The 18,556-nt window shown below is 34.7% G+C and overlaps 1 pseudogene; it reads left to right on the top strand.

The window, feature by feature from the left end:
* LOC144381799 (acyloxyacyl hydrolase-like) overlaps nucleotides 1–17,478 on the top strand; it is a 31,330-nt pseudogene extending 13,852 nt beyond the window's left edge.
* The last annotated feature ends 1,078 nt before the right edge of the window (nucleotides 17,479–18,556 follow it).

Below are 18,556 nucleotides of genomic sequence, written 5' to 3'. Positions count from 1 at the left end.
GAGATGAGTTCTGGTTCTGACAAGAAAGCTTTGTGATCTTCAACTAGTTACCTCTCTGAGCTATGGAAAATTTTCTAATGTATAAAATGGGACTAAAATGCAATTTTGCTGTTTAACTGCTGACAGATTTAAAGTGCCATCTCTTCTGCTTTACCTTTGCCTCACATATGAGCAAGCTGGGAAAAAAAAAAGTCTTTGGTCTGGGCAGGAAATTCAAGCCATGCAGGATCCATAACCCCAGCCCTAAATCTAAGTACCATAAAAACCCCAAATTTGTTCTCCTTCCTTGCTTCTCAGGCCATTTTCAGACCTGCTTGGGCTCTATACTGCTATCCCCCAAAAAGTTCCGTCTTGGAAGTAATAAACATTTTCACATCCCCTTGGTGTGCATATGTGTGTAACATCATCAGTCTCAACATCTGAACCAAATTTTGGGTTGGGAGACCCCAAAAGGATAATTCAATAAAACCCAGCCACAATGTAATAACTAAGGTCCAAAATTTCTACCAAGTAAATCGCAGGCTTTTATTAATGCCAGATTAATGACAAATGATATTTTTCCATTCAATCTTCACAATAGTATAAGGCATAAAACAAAGATAGTGAAAGTTCCATGCATGTAATTGATGATACACTGAGAAAGCTCCAAGTGATGATGAAACCATCAATTCTAAATCAATCTTTCCCTTTCCAACAAAAGACAAGAACATTAGCCCTCTCCTTTTTGAAAACATGGGCTGAGCTGAGGTAGGGAGCCAATTGAGTATATTTGCATTATCTCAGGGACTATATCTTGGAATATATCTACTATTTATCTTTTAAGAAGGCTGTGAAGATTAAAGAAGCAGTGTCTGATCAAAATAGTATGTCAGTAAAGTGTATTTCTTCATGTATCCTCTTACTTCAATACTCATAAGATGTAGGCAGTCCTGAGCCCACAAACTCATAAATCTGGCTATATGGTAAGTAAGTGAGGGAGTGGATAGCCAGATGGTTTCTATTACTTTTAAGAATAATTTCTAAATAAAGTATATTACATAGACTATCACTTACAGTGGCTGTAACTCTATGATGATATTATTCCATAGAGGGAATAAAGAATTTAGATTGTACCAACTCCTTTAGGCTTGTGAGAATAGAGCTAATAAAAGTTCTACAGCATCTCCCTGGGGAAGGAAATACAAATTCATAAAAATCTACCCTTTGACTTTCTGAATGGCATTTGTCTTAGCACTCCTTTTATAGGCCAAAATCATGAGAATTGTCAGAGCAAAAATAGCTGATTTAATAACTCCAATACCATTTGTTGAGGAGCAAAATAGTTGCCGATCTTTCATTTTTGTAAAGCCCATATGAATTATGAATATATGGTATAGCAAGCACTAGGACTAGTGATATTTAATGATTTAACACATGGATGGTTTGGGGATAGAAATACAGGTGAACTAATTCGTGAATACTAACTCATTTCATCAAACATATATTAAGCACTTCCTGTATGCTGTCTACTGTGATGAGACCTGGTTGATAAGATAAAAATGGAAGTACACGTGGAGTTTAGACTCAATTTTCAAGCAATTGCAAATTTAGAAGTAGGGGAGATTTGCTGAAAATTTATATATATATACTTTTATATATATATATATGTAAAATCATAGAAATAAGTGTGGTTTTTAAAAAGGTTTGGCAAATAAGAGAAAGCAAGTTGGACTTTAAGGGTACAAACTAGATAACTAACTACTTGATTTAGGCACTAGAAAATAGAAATTTGAAAGGATGGGCAGAAAATAAAAATATAGGAGTGACATCAGGGAAAATGAGAATTACTGGTACGGAATGATGGAGAGCTAAAAAAGAAAGATGTCTGTCATTGATAGCCTTTATTGCTAGAAAAAGTGATGTGTATTGCAAAAAGAATAGTGATGATGAGGTCAGCTGTGCAATAGTGAGTTTTAGACACTGAACTAATATGTGTTTGTCAAGTAAAAATTTAAATATGAACCTAGAGATAAAATGAAATTAGTGAACTATCATGATATGGGTTCATAGATAAACAGATTATATAATTCTCTTAGAGGAAAATATAGATAGGTAAAGAAGAACATGAGTATATTTTGAGGTGCATCTGTGGAAGGAGTGTGGGATACAAAGAAGGATATGGCGTAGGAATCAAAAGCAAGAAGGTAAAGAGTTGGGAGAACAGATGCCATAGACAGTTAAAAGAAACAAGTGTTGATATATCTAAAAGGAATTGTGTTCTAATGGCAGTTTAATTAAATTCTCAGAAGGAATTAGGAATATTATTCTTTTGGATTCTGAAATCATTTTGTGACTTCATTTAGACTATAAGTATTCATTTATTTATTTACTTAACAAATACTTATTAGTGTTTTGCTCTTCTGTGCATGGGGGATACAGGATGATTATACCACCTGCCACTCTTGGACTTACAGAAGATAAATTAAGTCTACCTGGGGTGGAGAATTTGGGGAAAGCTAACAGAGTAGAAAATATTCAAGTGAGGCCTTGGCAGCCAGGAAGGGGGGGGGGGAAGACATTTTGGGATCTAGAGTGGCATAAGCCAAAAACCAGAGTGATAAAATTCTGTATAGTTTTCCAAGCATGTTGGCTTTTGTAGGAGTATTGGAGCTGTAGTTGTAGGTACATAGACAGACAGGAGCAGGATATGAAACTGGGAGGTTGCTGATGGCAGATTGTGAGGAACCTTTTATACAATATCACTGATTACTGATATTACTGATACAGTCAGGACCAGAAAACCTTGAGGATTTTACTGATTGATTGATTGATTGATTTTTAGAGACAGAGAGAGAATGATAAGTAGGCTCCCCACCCAGCACAAGCCCAACGCAGGGCTCGATCTCACAACCCTGAGATCACGACCTGAGCCAAAATTAAGAGTCCAACACTTAACCAACTGAGCCACCCACACACCCCAACCTTGAGGATTTTAAAATGTGGAAGGATTACAAACAGATACATGTTATTAGAAAGATAAGTGGCAAAATTCAGGAGAATGTATAAGAAGCAGGGAGTGAGAAAGGAGAATGGTTTGAAGGTTATTGTAAAGATTTAGAGAAGAGATAATGATCATCTAAGTCGCTAATACTTAGTATAAGAAGGAGCAAGAATTATTTTTTAATTATAAAAGTAAATTGTATTTCTTGAAGGATATTTGAAATATGAAGTATGATATGGAGACTTCTCAATTCGTTGATGATCTAATGAAAGCCATAAGTAGTATTTTGTACATTTCTTGTCAGTGTGTATCTGTATGTGTGCACATGTGTGTGTAATGTATGTGTGTACATATATATGCAAGATATATAAGTATATAAAAAATTTGCAACATATATAAATAGAGAGAAATAAATGCAAAATTGTCTCTGGTACTTCGCTTCACTTTATATCGTAAACACTTCCCCATATATTGTCATAGTCTTCAAAACACTTGGCATGATTCTGTAGTATTAACCATTACTGGAGTATACCATAGTGTACCTAAACATTGTTTGAAATTTAGATTGTTTCCAATTTTTCACTATTGTGCAATATTGAGGATCTTGATTTACATTGACAACTGCTCAGCAGAAATGTTATAGTAATTTTCCTTTTTTCTTCTGTGTATGAGATCCTTGTCATTCTACCCTCGCCAATCAGCAGTATTTTTAAAATTGCCCATTTGATAAATGAAAATGGTATCTTATTAATGATCATATACAGGTAAACTTTTTTTTTTCAGATTCATTTGTACTTATATATCAACTTGAATGAATTACTTGTTCATATAAAGATAAATTCTTTGTGTTGTTATTGCTTGTGAATTGCACTGACTTATAAATTCAGTGGGTATAGAATTCTAGAGAATCTCCTAAGATTTACTGATCAAATAAACTTTTTTTCTGTCCTTGGTATGTGCCAGGAACAGTTCCAAGTTATTTATACTGCATGGGCATTTAATATTTTGAAGTACAGTATCAACACACTCTTCATCTATAAACAGTCCTCAATTTTGCTTTGTGAAACATCATTACCCTGACCTCAGCTCATATGTTTTGGATGAAGCTGGCTTCATTTCTTCTGGTTACCAGGGTTGGAGAATGTGACTTGGGGAAAGCCGATCAGCACATTCCATCTTTCTTGCTATGATTATTTCTTTAGGGAGGGGCACCAATCCAAGTAAAGTCAATCAAAGTTAATGAGAACCAATTTTCTATAAGGAACTCAAACTCTTGTCTACTTGGTTTGTTGATGTAAAGCTGAAGAAATCTGGGGCAACTGAGTAGCACTTAGGAATGGCAGCAACTCAGTAGAACCAGACCAAGATGATTCTGAACTTAGCCACTCCAAAGCTACACCCAACCTTGTTTTGTTGAAGACTTATTTTTTTCTTAAACTGGTTTGGATTTGATTTTCTGTTATCTACAACAGAGAGTTTTAACTGATAGAGTAATGAAAAACTCATAGCTCTTCCCTCAGCTTTTTTATGAACTGTTGTAATCAGTTATTCATTTAGTTTGAGAAAACATAAGTTTTCAAACCCTTCAACATGTCAGAGTCTCAGGATCCTGGATATTGAGGTCAATTTTCATCAGCGTAAACATAGTGTAATGATGTGTCCCAGAATTTGTCATTTTAATCTTTTGAATTAAATATATTCTATTGTTCTTGGAATAACTTCATTATGAACAGAGACTAAAATTCATTAATATTTTATGAAACAGAAAAGGGATCGACTCTTTGTATATTTAGCAGAGTCAGTTGCTGTGTCATGGTGTAGTTCAAGGATTACAGATATTTCCTACATCATAAGGGCAAAGCAAAAACTTGCATCTTCAATCACATTAATAAATTCCTGTTTTTCATTCCCCAACTTTCTTAGCTTATAGGAAAATAGTATAGGATTTAGGTGAACAAATTTAATATAAACACAATCAGTGTGATTTCATTTCTTATTCCATTGGAATTATGTTATTGATGGAACTGGGCTTTGCATTTATTATATGTTGAGGAGTATTAATGGGGAATGAGGCATTTTTCTCTTTGATCATAGATGTTTCTTTTCAAAATATAAATGTCTGACATTCTTTTTTTTAAATTTTATTTTATTATGTTATGTTAATCACCATACATTACATCATTAGTTTTTGATGTAGTGTTCCATGATTCACTGTTAAGAGAAGCAGCTTCCTATCCTTGCCACCTGTTTCTTTCTTGACTGTTTTATAACCTCAACATGAACAAAACTTAACTCATTTCTTTTCTCTCCAGCCCCATTATCTAGTTAAATAATACCCAAGATGGAAACCTGGATTTCTCCAGTGCTACTTTTTATACCCACATGGAATTGTTCATCACAACTTATTATTTTACCTCCTAAATATCAGTTGCAGTCCTCTCTTCCATCCCTGAAGCTTTGGCTTTTTCTTTTCCCTAATAATTTCATGTTCGGATTACTGAAATAGTTTGTATACATTGTTTACCGGATCCTCTTGTCTTCCTGAATCCCCTAATCCATCTTAAATCTGGCACTATATGACAGAATAGTGATTTATATAAATCACAAAAATCATACAGAATAGTGATTTATATAAATCACACAAATATGATTATACATTTGTTTTTCATTATAAATTCTTTCATGCAGTGAGGATTTTGATTTTTAAAATAATAGCCATGTTCAGAATTAATTTCAAACTCCTAATATGACAGAATTTCCTTGTCCTCCTCACTCTTTTCCTCCTGCCTATCTGTCAAGTTCATGTTTACAATGTCCTCCCATTTACCCTTTCTTTCAGCCATTTAACCATTATATAGTAAGTTTCTGCTGAAATAGTAGTACATTTTATGTACCTAATTCTCACATCAATCCTATAGTGTAAGATTTATTACTTCAGGGTAAGAATTATTTTACAGATGGGAAAATTGAATGACAGGGATCTGGGAGAAGAAATGATAATGCTTTTGCAAAGGTTATCAGGTGAAGGAGAGTTTGACTAACCCATCATACTATAAGCTTTAATCACATTGAATATATTCATTTTTAACAAGGCACCTTTCTTTCTCTTCCCTCCATCTTTCCTTCTATTTGAAACTCTCCTCCTTTCCAACCCACTTCAGTGCCCATGCATGTACAGCTCAATGAAGTTGAGATGAATCTTTGATGCAGTATATATAAAATGATATTTACTTGATTTGGAGGAAACCTGTATAACTTACTTTGTACCTATTTGCAAGCACTTAAGAAGCTATTCATGTAGGTTAATGATTCTCAACCCTTCAACACACACTGGGGAACCTCTGAAGAATATTCTAACAGTTTTCAGAAATATTGCTCTTTCTAAAGGCATTGTTTTAATGTTCAATTTCTTTGTTTTGGATAAGTTTATGGACTTGGGATCCAGGAAGATTCAGGTCAGAATCATAGTTCTTTCATTACCAACTAGGAAGTCACTAGTGTTAATTAAAGTCTCTGAAGTGCAAATTTCTCATGAGTGAAAAGAATAATAAAGGTCTTTTCTTTTTAGTATTAGGTTATTATGAAGATTAAATGAGATAGATCATTTTAAAAAATTATCAGAGCACAGGGCTTGCCACATATTATTTCCTTAATAAGTGTTATATATTTATTATAAATGTTATTGACATTGTTTTGTTGTTACTTGGTTTTTGGAAACTTTGTTTCCAAAATACCTTTGTGAGAACATACAATATGCCAGTTATAATAAATATAAGTAATAACCTTTTCCAAACAATGTAAATATGCTATGGAGACAGATATAATATTGATCTCATATAAAAACTGGTTAGATATCTTTCAGTAATTATTTAGTCTAGCTTCTTCCTGTCATCCTGCTTTTATTTTACCTTATCATTATTTTTTCACCCTGTTTTTAGAATAGCTTTCAGGTTTACAAATAAAGGGGTCTGAATATACAGAAATCTATTTTTATAATATTGTATTTTTCTACATGGTAATAAAAGAATATAATGAAGAAAATTTGAAAGACACAAAAAGTAATCAATTAGAACACATATTTTTTGTAATATGCTTGGATTTTTTTTTTTTTTGGTACTTCAAAAATGTCAAATTACAAAGGCTAATATAACATCTTTTAAAAACCTAAAACACTGAAGAGGCATAATTCCTCTAAGGAAGAAAGAAAAACTCTTCAACAATAGTGTAAATTATTTATAGACCTCCTGCTTGAACAAGATAAGTTATTAAGATTTTCTGAAATGATTAACTATTGTTTTAACTGCAATTTGTATTTAAACACAGGGGAGATAAAAACACTTTGGATTGGAAGTCCAGAAGCCTTGTCTCTTATTTGCTAATTGCATGGCATTCAGTAAGGCATTTTGTCTCTCTTTACCTCAGTTTCTCATCAGAGAAATTGGCACTTTGAATACATAATGTCTAATCTACATTAATGGCCATACTGTGGTGTTAGAGGAAGATCCTAGAACCTCACAGATCTAGAAACTCTGTTGTTTACAAGTTGGGCAATTTGGCACATTACTTAATCTAATTGAGCATCATTTTTTTAATTAGAAAAATATATATAATTGTGTATAAGTTGCAGATTTGCTGTGAGGTATATACAATAACCTATATACTTTGCCTGGCAGACATAGGTATGCAATAAATGTAGCTAATATTAATATTTTATAAAAGATTTGAGAATATGTGGCCTTTAATTTTCCCCATTAATGTTTAGTAAAACTCCATATCCTTTCCATTAAGTATTTGAGCACTTTTCATTTATTTAACAAATATTTTATTCAACTTGGACCATGTGATAATGTTATATACAACTCTGTGGGTATACTGTGATTAACAACATAGTCATAGACCCTGTCTTCATGAGGGAAATAGGTAATATGACGGTAACACATAGTCAAGTATTTAATTAGAAAGTACAATACATGCCAGAAATGAAAAAAAAAATTGTGAGAGTAAAGAATGGGAGAGATTTTTCAGATTGAGTGGTCAGGGAAGGTCTCTCTGAGAAAGTGTTGTTTAAGCTGAAGTCTGAAAAGAAAACAACAAAGGTGAAGAGTGGTTGTATGGATATTCCAGAAAGATTGACATGGGCAGGAGGAATGGGGACGGCCAATCAAGGGAAAGAGCTTTGCATGATTTAGGAAAAGAAAACCTCTTTCAGCTAAGGGGTGTGAATGAGACATGATGAAGAGTAGCAAGCGTTGAAGTTGGGAAGATGGACAGGGGCCAGATTGCATTCGGCATCATAGATCATAATGATTTTCAAAATCAATCTAAGTGCAAAAGGCTATCACAGAGGATTTTCAATCAAAAGAATAATACGATTCCAATTTCATTAAGAAAAAAAATCATCCCAGCTGCTGATTAGATATGCATAGGAGAGAGGCAACAGGGAAAGGAGAGAAACCAGTTAGGTGACGTTGTAGAGGATGAGCCTAGTGATGTGGGCCAAGGTTATAGCATTGGCCATGAAGTGATAATAATAACAATGACCGTGACAACAATTATAATAGCTAACCTTTAATAAGAGTTTATGATGTGCCATCCTGCCTAGACATGTTTTTTCCTTTGAAGTTTGTGAAGTTTATTTTGTAGCTTATTATTATTTATTTTGAGCAGTATTAGGCTTACAACAAAACTGAGAGGAAGGTACATAGATTACCCCTACACTCCTGCCCCCCCCAAGAATATAGCCCCCATCATTATGAATATCACTCACCAGAATGGCACTTTTTTTTTTTTTTCTACCAAGAATGAACCTAAGTTAATATCATAATCACCCAAATTCTAGTTTACCTTGGGAAACACTCTTGGCGTTGTGTATTCAGAGGTTGAACACATGTATAATGCAATTTATCCATCATTATTGAATGATATCAAGTGTTTTCACTGCTCTACAAATCCTTTGTGCTCTGCCTATTCATCTCTCTGGCCTTCTACCCCTAAAACTGGCCTTCTATCCCTAGACATCTCTCTGGCCTTCTACCACTGATCTTATTTGTCATCTCCAGAGTTTTGCCTTTTCAGAAATGTCATGTTTTTGGAATATTAATGTATTTAGTCTTTTCAGATTGGCTTCTTCCACTTAGTAATATGAATTTAAGTTTACTCCATGTCTTTTCATGGTTTGATGGCTCATGCCTCTTTAGCACTCACTAATGTTCCATTTTCTGGATGTACCACAATTTATTTATCCATTCATTTACTAAAGGACATCTGGTTTCTTCCAAGATTTGCTGGATCTTATCATATGCTAAGAGTATGCTTACTTTTGTAAGAAACTGTCAAACTGCCTTCCAAAATGGCTGAACCATCTTGCATTCCTATCAGTAATAAATGAAAATTTCTCTTGCTCCACATCCTCACACATGCAGTGTTATCAATGTTCCAGATTTTGGCTATTCTAATAGTTGTGCAGTGGTATCTTGTTTTAATTGCATTTCCCTGATGACATATGACATAGAACATTTTCTCATAAGCTTATTTGCAGTCTGCATATATTCTTTGTTCAGGTGTCTTTTATGGCCTTTAGCTCATTTTTAAATCAGTTTGTTTTCTTATTGTTCAATTTTAAGAGTTCATTGTATATTTTGGATGAACAATCCTTAATCAGATATGTATTTTGTAAATATTTTCTTCCATTCTGTAGCTTATCGTTCCTCTCGACAGGGTCTTTCACAGAGCAGTTTATAATTTTTTTTTATTGGAGTATAACTAACATAAAATGTTATATTATTTTCAGGCATACAACATATTTTTTAGGCATAAAACATATTGATTCAACAATTCTATACATAACTCAGTGCTCACCATGGTAAGTATAGTCACCATATGTTACCAAACACTGTTATTACACTATTATTGACTATATTCCCTCTGCTATACTTTTTATCTTTGTGACTTACTCTATGACTGGAAGTTTACCTCTTAATACCCTTTATTTCACCCATACCCCCACTCACTTCCCCTCTGGGAGTTTGTACCTCCTTTAAATTTAATGAAGTCCAGTTTATCAATTAGGGTTTTTTTTTTTATGGACTGTATCTTTGGTGTTATATTTAAAAAACCATAGCCAAAGTCATCTTTGTTTTCTTCTATGTATCTTCTAGGAGTTTATACTTTTGTGTTTTACATTTAGGTCCATTTCAATTAATTCCTGTGAAGAGTGTAAGGTCTTCACATGCTAAACATCTCATATGTGAATTGCTACAACTAGTGTATTGATGAAGAGGTACAGCTTGGGGAGGTGATCACTTCCTGCAGATCATGCTATTAATGATAGGACAGAATAGGCATCAGGAAGCTTGATATCACAGAACATGCTCTTAATCATAATGCTACACTACTGTAAAATAGTGATCTGATTAGAGATAGGTTTTAATATATTATATGTAGAACTTAGAAATCTGTTGGATATGGAAGGTAAACAGAGGGAGGAATCAAAGAGTCAAAGATGACTCTTGAGTTTTTAAGTTAAAATTTCTGTGTGTATGTTTCATTAACAAAAATTGAGCAAGAATATTTTATGAGTAGTATGATATTTAAAGTCATGGGCTTGAATAAGATTATCTCCAGAAAGATGGTAGAGACAAAAAGAAGAGCCAACATTTCATTCCAAAAAAGAAATTCAACATTTTTGTGTATGCTAGAGGAGGGAAAAAAGAAAAAAAGGATCTCAGGAGAAGCCAGAGAGGTGGGAGTATAAATCCACAAGAGTATGAGAGCAGCTCAAGGAGAGTTAGTAACAGTTGACTATCAGTGAGCTATTCAGGAAAATGAGGAATTACAAGAGTCTTATTTGGAAACAGAGATGGTCTGTGTGCTGAGGGTGCTTGTTGCTACTGGAGTGATAAACGTTTCTTTGTCTTTTCATGAAGACATTTTTCTGGCACTAAAACAGGCCAAGCCCTTTCTGATGTATCAGAACCTTTGTATTTTGGGTTTGCTCTGTCTGGAATGCACTAGCCTAAGAACTTTGCAGAATACACTTGCTATTATTTAGTGTTTATCTCAAGTCACACATCTCCAAAAAGTACCTCCTCCCTCATTTATTTTTTTATCCCATAATGGTATTTTATTTTTAAACTCTTCTAAATATTGTATTTTTCATTTATCTTTTTCTCCTCATCTCCCACCAATAGAATAGAGTTCATGGAAATTAGGAACCAGTCTATTTGTTGAGCATTGCATCCCTAGCACCTGTAATGTTACCTAAGTAGAATGATATTCTATAAATTATATTAAATGAATGAATGAAATAGTAAAAAGATCAGTTATTGCCAGGGATTTGGGGTGGTGGAGAGGGAAGAACAGGTGAAACACAGGGTACTTTTAAAGCAGTGAAACTATTCTGTATGATAGGATGAATGACATTATACATTTGATAAAACCTATAGAATGTGTACTACAGAGTGAATCCTAATCAAAACTATGGACTTTGGGTAATAATAATGTATCATATTGGCTAATCAATTCTAACAAACGTACCACATCAATGCAAGATGTTAATAGAGGAAGCCGAAGGGGTGGATATATGGGAATTCTGTACTTCTCCACTTTCTGTGAGCCTAAAACGGCTCTAAAATTAAAGTCTAGTAATTTAAATGAAACAAAAAAACAAAAACCTGTGACTTTCCTATCCTCAGATCTTGTCTTCTTTCAAACTGTCTTCCACACCTTTCCTATAGTATTTAAAATGCAAATCTTGTAGTTCTTTCACTTAAAATCCTCAGGATCCTCAAAAGAAGCACAATTAGGTTATTGAAAAAGTAAAAAAAATCTGCTGTGCCAGATGTAGTAAATACTTTCATAAACAAGCCAACTATGCTTTTATTCTCCTATATTTTTAATTTTCAGGGAAATTATAAATTCTAGTTTTGGTGCCATAGAGCACCTCTCTTTGTTTTGCTGTCCATATACTTGTATTACTGTCACAATATTTTTGGATTTTGGAGAAGTTAGTCTCTCTAAGCCTTAGTTTTTTGTCTATTGAGTATTTTGGAGTGAACAAATATATATATTAACACATTAATATTTATATTAAATATATTTAATGCAAGTTATTTAAACAAAATTCAAAATATGTAGATCTGAAATATAAATATAATTTATAAACTATATTTTATAAATTTAAAATATTTATAACTATAAAAAATTTATATTAAAATTCATTTAAGGGGCGCCTGGGTGGCTCAGTCGTTGAGCGTCTGCCTTCGGGTCGGGTCATGATCCCAGGGTCCTGGGATCGAGCCCCGCATCGGGCTCCCTGCTCGCGGGAAGCCTGCTTCTCCCTCTCCCTCTGCCCCTGCTCGTGTTCCCTCTCTAGCTGTCTCTCTCTCTGTCAGATAAATTAAAATAAAATAAAATACAATAAAATTCATTTAACATTAAAATAAATAGCAATCTTTTTAAAACTGTATGTTATCACTACTATGCTATTAATCTGTGCAATGTACTCTTTTATACTTAACTAATCTTTCATGTGCATAATTCTTGCTTCCCAAATAGGTTTGTAGGCTCAGCTAGGGGTAGGAAGCACACATTGTACTGATGCCTTTTGATTTGTCCTCACCATAAGTGTCTCCTAAGATTTTTGAATTTTAAAGTAACTATCACTCTTCTCTGAATTCTTAATTTTAGCTAGTTGAGCACTAGCACCACAACACTGAGCAAGTACAGTTTTCCTCCCCCTCTGTCCTCATGGAACTTACCCTCTTGCAAAGGGCAGGAAATAAACATTAAGTAAAAACCTCTGAGTGGTTAAAATTGAAGCTGTGATAGGGCTTTAAAAAAGAAATGCATATTGCTGAGAATTGTGTGACAGGCAGCTTTTAACTGAGGAGCTTATCCAAGAAAACATTCTTGTGGCAAAGACAAATATTAAGGAGGGATAGTCATAAATTAGGCAAAACAGGAAGTAAAAGAGTTCAAGAGAGAAAGAATTGAATCTGCAAAACAATGGCAGGAGTAATCAAAATGAGGCGGTACTGAAAGAAGTCCTCACGACTGAATGAGCACCGGACACAGTGTGATGTGAGGTTGGAGACTGACAAAAGATAGACTGGGCAGGTCTCCTTATTATGGGATTTAATCTTTTATTTTCTTAAATTAAAAAAAAAAAAGTTTTCTAGTAGTAATGAAAAGCCACAGAAGGAATTTCAGCAAATGGGTATCATATTAACATTGTGCTTTCATAAGAACACTCTGGTTGCAATATGAAAAAATGATTTCAAGAAACGAAGGTGTGAATTACCGTAAGAGACTATTAATAGGAGTTCTAGCAAGAGGTAGATGGAATGATCTTTCTTAACTCACTTTCCTCTGTATTGAAGTCTTTTCGAAAGTGAACCAGACAGTTCACCCTTAATGATATTTCCTTGTCATTAGAAAGTGATGGGAAGAGTTTACCATAAGGACAATTGCTTCTCACTGTATGCCATATCTCTTTTAACATCCCACTTCAAAACAGATACTGCAGTCATGTGACAAATACATTGTTAGTGACAGAAACAAGTTACAATCATATAGATTCTCATATCTCATCTCTTACTGTATTTTTGAAAATGTCTCAATTTGTTTCATAATGAGCTCTTACACAGATTTCCTGTGTATTGTTGCTACCATCATGGCTGTATTTGAAAGAATGTTTGGAAAGAATATCTACAGATTGCATATCCAAAGAGGCAAAGAGGCAAATTAAAATAGTAATCAGGCCCTGATAAATTCAAGGACAGTAACATATTTAAGATTAATTAGCAAAACCTATCTAGGGGCCTGTTATCCATAGATAGGATTCTGAGGGCAGGAAAACCAGAATGGTGGTTTCACAGTATCCTTGCTGGTGGTGAGAACACTTCTTGATTATGTATGTAGAGTACAATGTATTTGTTTCCAATGATATACAAAATTCCAGTTGAAGAAAATTATATTAAAAATGCATGAAAGTGTCAGGTATCCCTCTGAGTGCAACTTTAAACCATGTTAGCCCAACCAGTATTTCTTAAATAATTTTTTTTTCTGTACCCTTATCTACCATATTACTTAATGATTGTTCTGTCTTCATTTTTACTTGGATTCAACTTACTTTATCTAGTCCTATTTAGAGAAGCCTTTCTTTATGTATAAATAATAAGTGACATTATTTTCTTTGGGGACAATATATTCTCTTGGTCCTTTCTCTCCCTGCCTACCCAGGGTCTGAATTAATTGATTAACTGATTAATTCATTCATCAGTTCATTCATTTTGCTTGTGTCTTGATCTTTAAAGTTTTGATATTTAAGATTAGAGGTTTTCAACCTTTGTTTGAGGCATTATATGATTAAATCTCTAATCTATCTGGTTGTATATACTATGAATTTTTTGTTCTATATGAAACAACAGGGAGTTTGTTTCAACATTCTGATACCAGATTTATCTTCAATATTCAGGTATATCTTTTTTCTGTAATTCAGGTGTTAATGGTAAAATCACTAATATGCATTTATCTGGTAAGTAGATTTAATTGAATGCTGTTAATTTAATGGGATTTTCTCATTCTCGAAACGTTTAAAAAAAGAAAAACTTTGAAATGTATCTCATTCCATTTTACATGCAATTATATGTCAGAAATCATAATCTTTCAGGCTAGTTTGGTTTTCTTCTTTAAAGGTTAAATATATTTAAGACAGTTATCTTTATACAAAGGACCATTTTTTTCAAGAATCTATTGATGTTGAATGTGCATAAGAGCATAAGAGCATAAATGTCTTCAAACTGACCACTAGAACTTGATCTCTGATTTTGTTTGGTCACTCAGAAAATAAAAGTCTTCCAAACCATTTTTATCAAACAAAGAATATAAGGTTAGTAGTAATTCTGTCTACTCCATTATAACAACAAAAATAATAAAGCCTCTAAACTTTATTTAAAATTAAAGCTTCTCTCCCCCCTTTTGGGTTGATTGCCTATAGTAGAAGAAAAAAAAAAAAAAGGTAGGTTTCCCATATGTTACCTATGGGGCCCATTTGGCATCAGTTTCTTCAGGATGTGGCAAATATTTACAGCTCTCTTAGAGATACTTTTAAGGGTTACTCAGGAAATTCTCTCCTTAAGACTCTCTCTCATCTCTATTTCCCTTGACATGTGTTTACATATCTCCTTGAGCTGACCATTCAAGATTCCTCCCTCATTTCTAAAGCATTTGGCAATACTATCCCAGCATCTTTCTGCTGAGGTCCACTTGCCCCTCCATTTGTCCCTCTTTGCAGTATCTAAACCAACTCTGGCCAAATTTCTCTTATGTAGAGAACAGGAAATATGCCCCTTTGATCTGCCATCAGTAGGAGTGCAGTTATTTTCAATTATACCCTTCTTTTCATTTAGCTGCCCAGCAGGCAGCTTTAGCTACAGCCTTTTGCCCTTTAAAATTCTCACTTGTGAGTCTGACCCTCATCCAGTGTGTCACTAGACTGCTGGGACTACAATCAAGCTTGCTGAGTTATTTCTTTGAAGCTCCTTTCACTAAGATTAAGGTCAGAAGACAACCATTCTACACCAATACCCGTTGGGAGATGGGACTGACAGAATAGCTCTTGTCAAAGAAATACTTTGATTCCCAACTTACCTCTTGGCTTTTCCAAATTCTCTGACAGGCTGGAGATGGTTGGTCAGATAACAGCAGTAAAACAGTTACGTTCTTGCCCATCTCCTTGGCAAGTTGATATGGTCTTGAAACTCATAAATAGGTTTTATTCTGAGACAGAGATAAACTAATATTGAGATAAAGAGTCTCATTTTATACATTTTTGGGGTGTCTGTGTGTGTGTGTCACACAAAGGACTGTTTTTATATACCCTGCACATTATGAAGTACCAAACTGATGTCTATATACATAGTAAATGTTAAATCATATGTGAGGACATTAATACCAAAGTGATGTATTGTTTCCAGTGGTATCCTATGCTTAGAAAACTATGGAAACCTCTATCTCTTGCTGATGCCTTCCAGCACCAAGTATAAGCAAAGGAATCTGGTTTGGCCTTGTTGGGCACATAGTAGGACAGAAAAACACTGAAAATGGATAAATGGAGTGTACCTAGAAGATAGCAACACACTTGGGTTCAAATTCCAACTCCTATTCTTAGTGTAAGATATAAGGAATTCACTTAAATTCTTTGGGGAAAAATCACAAACTCTTTAGTTATTTTCTTAAAAGTAAGTTAATAATATCTACAGAATTGTGAAGATTAAACAAAATAATAAAGTAAAAGTTCTATAGAATACAAAATGCAGCCTTTATGTACATTAGATTAAAACATTTTAGCATGCCTTCATAGGCATGGAAGAACCACTGGAGGTGCTTAATAAAGGAAGACATGAAATGTTAATCTAGTAACAAGGTATAAGATGGATTAGAGGGGAGGAGTTAAGATGGCAGAGGAGTAGGAGGACCCTGAGCTTGTCTTGTCCCTCAAACACAGCTAGATAGTTATCAAATCATTCTGAGCACCCAAGAAGTCAATTGGAGGTCTGAGAGAACAAAACTGCAAGTCTACAAGTAGAAAAATGACCACCTTTTGGAAGAAAAGCTGTTCTTGAAGACCACCTGCTATTTAGTGATAAGAATGTTTGGACCGGACCTGATAAAACTGCTTGGCGCAGATATGAATGCTGATGTGGTGTGTCATACACTGGAGTTTTGTAAGCAGGACACTGGCGAAGCATTATGTCATCTCTACCCACTTCCCAAGAAGCCATGGAAATTTACATTAGAGAAGGCAAGACAGATTGTGAAGAAATCCCCAACTCTGAAATATTTCAGAAGTAGTTCTGATGTTTGTTCCCTCCCATTTTAGGCCAAGATCTGTCAGAGGATTAAATCAACCCTAGAAAATTCTGTGCCATTCAAAGATGAGACAAATATAGCATTTTCCCAACCTTGAGGGGCTACCCCTGGTGAGGGAGAGACTGCAATGACAACAAGATTGCATACCCAGGCAGAAGGCCAGACAACTGAGATATACACGAGGATTCAAACTGTAATGGCATTTGGGGTGTTGATCCAAAAGATGGAATTCCGTATGATAAGAAGTTCTGTGAAGGTTCACAGCCCAGGGGAATCATTTTGCTGGGAGACTCAGCTGGGGCTCATTTTCACATCTCTCTTGAATGGATCACAGTTTCACAGATGTCTTTGCAACCCTTCATTAACTTACCAATACCTTTTACCAATGAGCTCGACTGGTCCCAACTCTTTGGTGCTACTGGGTTTCTGGACTCCATTAGTGGAATTAAAGAAAACTCTATCTTTGATTACACTGCAATTACAGAGGCTACCAGAATATTTCGAGAAATGGTGCATCTTCCCAAAACCTGGAGAGATTTCTAGAAACTATGTCTAGGAACCAACTGTTGGACCATCCAGACATCGTCATATACGCCATGGTTGGAAATGATGTCTGCAACGGGTAAGTTATGGAGAAAGAAGGTTTTGAAAATGCTTGGACTCTGGGTTCCCCCTCTTCTCTTCTCCACTCCACTGTGTTACAGTAGCCTGCTGTTGAGTTGAATTTCTCTGTCTTAGCAAGTCCTAGACACATATGAAATTGATAGAACCAATCCGTAAAGCTGAAAGACCCTTTAAAAAATATCTGATCCATTAAAAAAAAAAGAAAAAAAAGATGGATTAGAGTAGGTGCAGACCAGAGGCAGGTCAATCAGTTAGGAAGCCATTACGATACTTCTCTTGTATAATAACAAGTGATAAATAAACAGGTAGGGTTTAAAAATAAAATATTCCATTAACTTGGTGCAGGAATGCAAAATGGAATAGAGCTCAGAATGTATACTATTTCTCACATAAATTGGTATTCCCAAAATGCTTGCAGTGTGTTTAAAGCTATGACTGAGCTACAGCAAATGGAGTGAGTAGACATAGTCACTGTCCCAAAGATATCCTCTTGGCCCTCACCATTCCCAGATGTATTTACAGCTTCTTGTTAGAAACTGTAGTCTGGACCTGAGTCTCTATCCGAGATGTGACCACAAGAATGTACTTGATCTGTGCTCACGTTAGGTTGGAAGTATTGAGTTAGTGTAGCCTGTAGTAGCCCTCAACCAATGTCAAGGGAGGAATCAGTGGATCAAGAGCTGGTCCTCCTTACTCCTTTAGCAGGATAATTCAGAAGTGTGTCCTAGTCTCCCTGCATCTCCAGTGGTCATGTGCCAGGTTGCCATGGAAGTAACCTGTTATTTAATGAAGCCAGAACTGGCTTCCTTCCCTTTCTTGTCTCACTTCATTCTCCTACCAGTGCTTTCAAAGATTATTTTTCAAATAAACTAACTACTTGCACTCAAATCCTTATTTCGGGGTCAACCTAAGATGAGGAAGGATGAGGAATGACATAGCATTGTACTGACCTTAACGTGTCTTTATAATGTATTTATGGAGTAAGAATAACTTGTAGGTCCTTCTATTATATTTAGATGTTTACCCATCCCAATAGATTTTACTCTCATGGCACAATACCTATGTAATACTCACCTGTGA

This window comes from Halichoerus grypus, chromosome 5 (genome assembly GCF_964656455.1).
Source record: "Halichoerus grypus chromosome 5, mHalGry1.hap1.1, whole genome shotgun sequence".
In the NCBI taxonomy this organism is placed as follows: Eukaryota; Metazoa; Chordata; class Mammalia; order Carnivora; family Phocidae; genus Halichoerus; species Halichoerus grypus.
Note: the sequence above shows the minus strand (reverse complement) of the source record. Positions and strands in the feature narration are given on the sequence as shown.